General features: G+C 36.6%; 1 pseudogene across 1 annotated transcript; it reads left to right on the top strand.

The window, feature by feature from the left end:
* Positions 1-1,942: 1,942 nt before the first annotated feature.
* LOC309663662 (N-acetyllactosaminide alpha-1,3-galactosyltransferase pseudogene) lies at positions 1,943-9,952 on the top strand (annotated as a pseudogene). The gene has a single exon. The product of its transcript is annotated as an N-acetyllactosaminide alpha-1,3-galactosyltransferase pseudogene (transcript).
* Positions 9,953-10,021: the final 69 nt, after the last annotated feature.

Below are 10,021 nucleotides of genomic sequence, written 5' to 3' on the forward strand. Positions count from 1 at the left end.
ATCAAGGGCCGTGCTTCCTCTGAAAGTTCTAGGAGAGAATCCTCCAATCTCTGCCTCTGTCTTCACAAGGATTTTTTCTGTGTCTCTCTTCTATGTGTCCTTTAATCTTCTTATAAGGACACCTGTCACATGATTTAGGGCCCAACCTAGTTCAGAATGACCTCATTATAATTATTTCCATCTGCAAGACACTATTTCCAAATAAGGTAACATTCTGATGTTTCAAGTGGACTTTAATTTGGAAGGGACACTATTTAATCCTTCTACAGGTAAGGATTACATTGAATCTGAAGATCACTTTGGGGTGTACTGCCATCTTAGCAATATTATGCCTTCCAATTCATAAACACCAGATGTCTTTCCATTTTTATGGCCTTTTTTAATCTCTTTCAAAAATGTTTTGTAGTTTTCATTGCACAAGTCTTGCACCTCTTTGGTTACATTTATTCCTAAATATTTTATTCTTTTTGATCCTATTGTAAATGAAATTATTTTCTTAATTTCATTTTCAGATTGTTCATTTCTAGTGTATGGAAACACAAATGATTTTTGCATATTGACCATGTATCCTGCAACATTTATTAGTTCTAATAAATTTTTGTAGATTTCTTAGAATTTTCTCTGCTAGTAGAGATAGTTTTACTTCTGCCTTTCCAATTTGGATGCCTTTTATTTCTTTTTCTTGCTAAATTGCTCTGGCTAAATTTCCAGTACAATGCTGAATGGAAGTGGATAAAACAGACATCCTTGTCTTGTTTCTGACTTTAGAGGGTAAGCTTTCAGTCTCTCAACAATAAGTATGATGTCAGCCGTCAGTTTTACAAAGATGCCTTTTACCATGTTGTGGGAGTTCCTTTTTATTCCTAATATGTTGGGTATTTTTATAGTGAAAGAGTGTGGGATTTTGTCAAATGACTCTTCTGCATAAGTAAAAATGTTTTTTACTGGCTTTGGCATCAGAGGAATGCTGGCCTCATAAATTGAGTTAGAAAATTCTTCTATTTCTTTGGAAGATTTTGAGAATAATTGGTGTTGATTCTTTAAGTGTTTGGTAGAGTTCAACAGTTAAGCCATCTGGCCCTGTGCTTTCTTTGTTAGGAGATTTTTTTTTAAATATTAGTCTTTATTTATTTATTTATTTATTTATGGCTGTGTTGGGTCTTCGTTTCTGTGCGAGGGCTTTCTCTAGTTGTGGCAAGTGGGGGCCACTCTTCATCGCGGTGCGCGGGCCTCTCACTATCGCGGCCTCTCTTGTTGCGGAGCACAGGCTCCAGACGCGCAGGCTCAGCAGTTGTGGCTCACGGGCCCAGCCGCTCCGCGGCACGTGGGATCTTCCCGGACCAGGGCTCGAACCCGTGTCCCCTGCTTTGGCAGGCAGATTCCCAACCACTGAGCCACCAGGGAAGCCCTGTTAGGAGATTTTTGATTGCCTTTACTTGTTATAGGTCTATAAGATTTTCTAGTTCTTCTTGAACCAGTTTTAGTAGTTTGTGTGTTTCTAGGAATTTGTCCATTTCATCCGAGTTATCTAATATATGGTGTATAGTTGTTCATAGTATTCTCTTATAATCCTTTTTATGTCTGTAAGGTCTATAATAATGTCCCCACTTCCATTCTTGATTTTAATAATTTGAGTCATGTCTGATTTTTTCTTGGTCAGTCTAGTTAAAAGTTTGTCAATTTCATTGATCTTTGCAAAGAACCAACTTTTGGTTTCATTGATTCTATCATTTTTTTTCCTCTGTTCAGTTATCTCTGCTCCAATCTTTATTATTTCTTCCTTCTGCTTGCTTTGGTTTTAGTTTTCTCCCCCCTTTTTTCCTAGTTTTTTCTAGTTTTCCCTTTTTTTCCCTTAAGGTAGAAGTTTAGGTAATAACCTAAAAAGCTCTTTCTTCTTTTTTTAATATAGATGATTACAGCTATATATTTCCTTCTGTTCATTTTTATTCATCTCAATGTATTTTCTAATTTCCCTTATGATTTTTGGGGTTTTCTGCTTTTGTTTTTTCCCTTATGATTTTTCTCTTTGGTGCATTGGTTTTCTGAGTGTGTTGTTTAATTTCCAGATATTTGTGAACGTTCCAGATTTATTTATGTTACTGATTTCTAATTTCATTCGATTGTCATTGGAAAAGATGGTTTGCATATTTCCAGTCATTTTAAGTTCATTGAGATTTGTTTTATGACCTAACATGTGATGTATCCTGGAAAATGTTCCATGTGTATTTGAGAAGAACATGTATTCTGTTGATGGGTAAAGTGTTCTGTGTGTGTCTAATTCTTTCTTTTGCCTGCTCAGATCTGCTGTTGAAACCCTAAAGTGAATTTTTTCATTTCAGCTATACACTTCTCAATTTCAGAATTGCTATTTAGTTTGTTTTTATAATTTTTATCTCTTTATTGATATTACCTATTTGTTGAGACATTGTTCTTTTGGTTTCCTTTAGTTCTTTGTCCATGGTTTCCTTTTGCTCTTTAAGCCTATTTTAAATAGTTGATTTAAAGTCTTTCTAGAAAAGCTCAATGTCTGGACAGTTCTCGTTAATTTTTTTCCTGTGAATGGGCTGTACGTTCTTCTTTATTTGCATAACTCTTAAATTTTGGTTAAAAACTAGACATTTTGATTATTATAATATAGTCACTCTGGAAATCAGATGCTTTTGCCTCCTCAGAGTTTGTTGTTCTTGTTTGCTGTTGGTTATGGTTGTTTGTTTGTTTAGTGGCTTTTCTAAACTATTTTTAAAGACTGTATTCTTTGTCTTGTTTGGTCTCAGAAGTCTCTGTACCCTTAGCTTGTGGTCAGCTAGTGGTCTGACAGAGATTTCCTTAAGTGCCTAAAGCCTGAGAGAGAGAGATGTATTGGAGGGCAGAAGGAGGAGGAAGAGGAGATGAAGGAGGAGGAGAAAGAGGAAAAGAAGAAGAAGGAGAAGAAAAGAGAAAAGAAAAGAAAGGAAAATAAAAAGAAAAAAAACACTTACAGTCTGTGAAGATTGGCTCTGTGTTTGGGCCCTCCTTCAACACAGCCCAGCTGTTTACAACTCTGCCTTGGCCTTCACTTCCTGTGTGCCTTGAGCCTAAATATCAGCCAGAGGAGAAAGCCTAGGATCTTCAAAGATCTTTACTGAACATGCATTCTGCCCTGAACATGTGCATGGATTTCTCAATTCCTTGTTATGCATGGGAGCTTGTCAAAGCCCTTACTTTCCAAAGAACTGTCTTCCAAATGTTTCCTCCCCAGGCTTTCAGCATATCTAGTGTTTATTCTAACTGTAATCTTTTGACCCAGGTGGCAGGGACTTGTTCTTTTTAAAAATGTTTTCAAGGAATACCCTCCACTTAGCCACTTTTCTATTCTGAGAGAGTTCTGAGTTAAGTGAAAGAAAAGAAAGCACTATGAGTCAATCCTTCAAGGAACTCTCAGATAGGTCAAAACAGACAAACATAATGCCTTGGGAATTAGATCTACTCTTCTCTCCTCAGAATCAGATACACTGAGAACATGGTTTGATGTTTTCAATACCACAGCTATACTGGGAAAGGAGTTGGTGCAAGTTAAAATACCACAAAGCTTTTCTACTCCTAGGATGTTGAGTCTTTTTTTTTTTTTAAGATAACTTTTGCTTGGCTGCTCTAAACCTTTGGCTATCTTCCAAAGTTCTGACAAAGTTGATTCTGACAGTATGCAGCAATATTAACATTGGTAGAATTTCAGATTATGAAAACTGGGAAGTTCATTTTAAAAAAATATGGCCTCTGTAAATAATCAATGTCCAAAAGCCTAAGACAGTAGATTTTGTCCAAATATAAGAGAAATTGTTACTTTAGACTTTGGGCAACATTTCAACTATGCGTCCTCAAGGAAGGATCTTGGAAGCACATTATAACTAATCAGTACATGAACTTTTGTAATGATCTAGCCATTTCTGATAAACTGTTTCTTCAGTTTATCATGACCATCAAGGCTTTGGGTTAGAAGTAAGGAAATGCTGCAATCAGACACAGGCTTTATACATTAGCAATATCTACTACAGTTTTATTAAAAAGTATTTTGTTCATAGTTCTTATGTCTTCCTTACAGTGCATCAAATCTCTCAAACATACTACCAACTGGTCAGCTCCAGTTGTGTGGCATGGCACTTACAATGAAGTGGCACTGGAAAATTATTATGCGAGTCATAAAATTACTGTGGGGTTGACTGTGTTTGCTGTGGGAAGGTAGATATTGCCAAATGTCCTCTACATTCAGGCTTTTTATTGTAGAAAATGGGAGATTATCAATAAATTCCATCTCAAGAATTTATAAAAAGTAGAGCAAAATAAAACCAAAGAAATCAGAAGTAAGGAAATAATAAAGGTAAGAGCAGAAATCCATGAAATTGAAAACAGAAAAGCAGTAGAGAAAAATCAATGAAACAAAAAGCTGGTTCTTTGGAAAAAATCAATAAAATCCATAATCATCCAGGAAGACTGGCAAAGAAAAAAATTAATGCAAATTACCAATATCAGGAAAGAAGCAGGGTATATCACCTCAAACCTTGCAGATGTCAAAAGGATAATCAGGAAACACTATAAAATACTCTACACACATATATTTGACAACTTAAATGAAATGGACCTTGAAAAGCACAAACAACCACAACTCACCCAACATGAAATAGATCATTTGAATAGCCCTATAGCTACTGAGGAAATAGAATTCATAATTTTAAAAACTCCCAAAGTCTCCAGGCCCTGATGGTTTCACTGGAGAATGCTACCAAATATTTAAAGAAGAATTAACATAAATTCTACACAATCTCTTTCAGAAAAGAGAATAGGAGGGAACACTTCCCAAATAATTTTATGAAGCAAGGGCTGCCTTGATATCAAAACCATACAAAGAAAGTACAAAAAGTATTAAGTTGAACAATGTACATATCACCCATTAAAATTATAAAGTTTATCAACCTTACAGTAACTTGTTATTAAATACTGATAGTAATTTATTGTTAAGAAAAAAGAAGAAGCACACAGAAAGAAAAAGGAAGAAAGGGAGGAGGGAGGGAAGAATCCTTTCAGAAGAAGCTTCCCGCGTACCTCCTTGCTAGACCCATTCTGATCCCTTCAAGTTGCTGCCCCAGGATCTGTAACAGGGCATAGAGAGTGACCCCATGCTGGGGCAATGCTCCTACCTTCAGGACACAGATGGAGTTTCTGCTTCCTTCCCACCCACCCTCAATAGAACACACTGAGTCTTGGAAGGATCCTCTGTAAGGGAAGGGGTGCTGAAACAAGAACCTCATTCACCTCACCATGAAATCCCCTCTCTGTGTTAAAGAACCCCCAAAGTTTCAGGAATAATGGCATCAAGTTCCCCTGAAATTAGGAATATAGGTGGGACTGAAAATGGGAGGATAGATTGAAAGTATCTATATGGAACATTTCAACATGAATATCTGCTACAGGGATGAACAAATAAGCCAATATAATAAAACAGAAAGCCCCATGCAAATGTTAAAGACTTTCTATTTATTGACAATGACATTGTAGACCTGTAGGGAAAGACTTCCATAAATGATGCTGGAGAAAGTCAGTGTCAACACAGGAAAGTTGAAATTGTACCTCTATAGCATATCATGTACAAACATATACAAACATCAAATACCAGTTAGTTTAAAGACCAAAAGTTAAAGGAAAAAGTATAATATACCTTGATGAACTCAAGCTAGAAAAGGATTTCTTAATCAAGACATGGAAAATACTAACCATAAAGGAAAAGGTTGATAAGTCTGACTGTATTAAAATTAACTTTACCTAAGAAAAACCCAAATTGAGGGCCACTCTACAAAATAACATGGTCAGGGTCATGACCAACAAGAAGAGAAATTGACAGAGTGGAAGAGACTAAGGAGACATAGTGACTAAATGCAGCGTGTGTCCTGGATTGGATCCTGGAAACTAAAAAGGCCATTAGGGGAGAAACTGGTGAAATCCACATAAAATCTGTGGTTTAGCTAATAGTATTTTACCACTGATAATTTCCTAGTTTTGACACATGTACTATGGTTATATAATATATTAACATTAGGGGAAGGTGGGTAGAGTATAGATGGGAACTCTATAATATATCTGCAACTTTTCTGTAAATCTAATAGCATTCCAAAATAGAAAGTTTTTAAGTTGAAAAAAAAAGTTTGCCATTGTAGTGACAATAAGCTTTTTTTTAAAAAAAGTAAATGCCTGACATTAAGCTTTTGATTGATTGCTGAGATATCCATTTTCTTTTATTTATTTATTTATTTTCAGCCACCCCTCGCGGCTTGTGGGATCTTAGCTCCCTGACCACGGATGGAACCCAGGCCCTCTGCTGTGAAAGCGCGGAGTCCTAACCACTGGACCTCCAGGGACTTCCCTGAGACATCTATTTTAAAGACATCTATCTCAAATAAAAATATTGCCAGCTGTGTGGCACACTTACTAGCTAAACAACTAGATAAACAGCCAGGTCATCCCACCCATGAAATTCCCCATTTAGAAAGCCCTGGGTGATCTGATCTACATAACTGATCACATGCATGACCCCGCTTTTTCCCTCTCTTGCCTTAACTTTTGCTCTTATCTTTAAAATTTGCCAATAAAGAGTGAACTTGCAAAACCCTAGACATCCCACCCTCAACCCCAATAAAGGCAGAACCCCAGGACCTCGTGTTTCTCTCTCTCTCTCTCTCCGCCCCCTCCAAACTGTGACCTCCCTGTGTGGCCTCACGCATGCCAGGATTTGTGATTAATAAAGCTTATTTTCTCAAAGTTCCCTGATGGTTGTTGTTGAGGTGTATCTTGAAATTATAATAAGAATAAGTGCTGGTCCAGCCATAATGTAGGCTCTCGTAGTGTCTGGCGGGGAGCGGGGTTGTCTCACCACCAGTAGTAGGGACTCAAGTGAGTGCCCCTAGGCATTCCTAGCCAATAGCATCACCATCTATAGGCTGAGATGGACACAAAACAGCCCTATATCACACTATACACAAAAATTAATTCAAATGGATATAGACTTAAATATGAAAGATAAAACAATAAAGCTACTAGAAGAAAATGTAGGAGGATATTTTCACTACCTTAAGGCGGCAAAGATTTCTGAAGTATGACACAAAAGCACTAACCATAAAAGAAATATGGATAAATTGGACTTTGGATTTGAGTTGCTAGCTTCCAGCTCAATACAATATTTTAAGTGATATTTTTCATAATGTACCGAATAATTTTAGATATTCCAAACTAGAAAGTTTCTCCTGACCCCATCTGTTATATTTCTTAAAACTCTGATCAATATCCAGATCTTATTTTTAATGATTATATGAACATCATTTGAACTAGTTGCGTATATTACCTTTCCTTTTTTGAATTTACCTGAGGCCATTTATTACTATGAGAATCTTTAACTGGCTGGAGAGACTGGAAATGAGAAAGTTTTGTTTTCCAGTCCAGCAATCTTAGCAAAAATATGGCAAAATAAGAAAGACAGTGCAGACAGTGGATACAAAGCATGTCACCTCTGACCTTTTATGCATAACTAACTACTCTAAAAGCAAGCCATGGGCTTCCCTGGTGGTGCAGTGGTTAAGAATCACCTGCTAATGCAGGGGACACAGGTTAGAGTCCTGGTCCGGGAAGACCCCACATGCCACGGAGCAACTAAGCCCGTGTGCCACAACTACTGAGCCTGCGCTCTAGAACCCGTGAGCCACAACTACTGAGCCCACATACCACAACTACTGAAGCCCGTGCACCTAGAGCCCGTGCTCCACAACAAGAGAAGCCACCACAATGAGAAGTCCGCATATGGCAACGAAGAGTAGCCCCTGCTCGCTGCAACTAGAGAAAGCCCGCGCGCAACAACGAAGACCCAACGCAGCCAAAAAATAAATAAATAAAAATAAATAAATAAAAGCAAGCCACAAACATCAATAACTGCTCTTGCAATGACCCATGACCTTTCCTGCCTACATCCTCCAAAGCAAGCCCCCACTGTTCTGATAACCCTGAAAACTCTGGCTTTTGTTTTGCGCTGGGTTCTGTGCAGTTTCCTGATCTCACCAAGTTTCATTCTCTCTCATGAGGAATTCCTCTTCTCTCCTATAATCCATAAAACCTCATCAAGGAGAGGAAAGGCAGATAATTTCACTTTTGTACTACTTAAATACAACTCAAAAAGCATATCTAATGTTTGGTTGCTTAGTAGAATTTTTGGATAAACTACAGTGTAATTTAAATAATATGTGTTCCACTAAACTATAAGAATATGAACTTAATTGCTTCTTATTTACTTCACAGATACACTGACCGTTATTTGTACACATTTATATCATCAGGATAAATATTTTATGGCTGGCCAGAAAGTCATAATTTACGTCCTGATAGATGACTTCTCCAAGTTGCCTTGGATAGAGCTGAGTCCCCTCCGTACAGTGGAAGTTTTTGAAATAAAGCGAGAGAAGAGATGGCAAGCTATCAGTAGGATGGGCATGAAGACCATCAGTGAACATGCTGTGGATCACATCCAATATGAAGTTGATTTCCTCTTCTGCATGGATGTGGATCAAATCGTCATAAGAAAATATGGACTGGAAACTCTGGGGGAGTCAGGAGCTCAGTTACATGCTCATTGGTATAAGACAAGTCCTACAGAGTTACCTTATGAGAGAAGTCAGTTATCAGAAGCATATATACCTATTGGTAAGGGAAATTTTTATTACCATGCTGCTGTATTTGGTGGTACTCCCATTCAGGTTCTCAATATTGCCAGGGAATGCTTCAAAGGAATCTTGAACGACAAGAAAAATAGCATTGAAGCAGTGTGGCATGATGAAAGTCACTTAAACAAGTACTTCTTTCTCCATAAACCCACTAAAGTCTTGTCACCAGAATACTGCTGGAATATGTTTGGAATTAATAGTGAGATTAACACTGTCAAACTCTGTTGGGCTGTTAAAAATTATGACTATCTTAGACAAACTGTAATTTTATAGCCCTTCCTTTGTGTTTCTAAATTTAAAAGCATCATTTTGTCTTGTCTTTAGAAAATTAGTATTGACAAATTTTAGCACTAAAAAAAATCACTAACAGAATGACAAGCTCACCAACACAGTATATTTATACTTTTCCTCACATTCTTTTTGAATCATATAACAAGGGATATAGCAGTTGCAGAATGAATGTATTGACATCAGATGGAAATATAGTGTTTTTATATTTTGTGTGAATTTTGAGGAAATATTATTTTTGGATCACATTGGATAAAATAGAATCTGTCAGGAGAAAATGAAACCTGAAATATTTTCATTGATCCAAGTAGACATATATTTCTTACATTGCTTAAGGAAAGGGATTGCCTAAAGGTGTGGATAAGGGAAATCAGTGCAACTATACTAATCTACTCTCTCTGTAAAATTTTGAGGACATTAAAGCTGCCACCAGAGGGGTAGACAGTTACTTAGAAAACTTTGAGTCATTCAAAAAGAACTATGTGTTTTGAAACTGCAAAGTTGTTTGTTGTAAAAACTAATGATAAGAAAATTTTAAATATAGAGAGAAAATTGAAAGTCCTCCTGTACTCTCCCTTTGAAAACCTATCACTCGATGTATCCTATATATATATATATATGTATCCTTTATATGCATTTATATGCATTTATATCCTTTATATCCTTTATATGCATTTATATGCATTTATATGCCCACCACATGAATATACACACACATATGTGGGTGCACGTGCATATATGCTTATATACTATTTTATACAAATTGACTTATATCACATACTTACACATGTACTTGCATGCATACACATTTTATCAGTAGTCAGGGTCTAGTTAGGAAAATAGAACTACTGTTCTAGGTATTTCAAACAGTGGTAATTAAACACAGGGAACTGGACATATAGGTGATAAAAGAGCTGAGGAGCAAATAAGTTATATATCTATCTATCTATCTATCTATCTATCTATATATATATATATATATATATCTATCTATCTCACAT

The sequence above is a fragment of the Balaenoptera physalus genome (genome assembly GCF_965194825.1).
Source record: "Balaenoptera physalus genome assembly, chromosome: 7".
Lineage (NCBI taxonomy): Eukaryota > Metazoa > Chordata > Mammalia > Artiodactyla > Balaenopteridae > Balaenoptera > Balaenoptera physalus.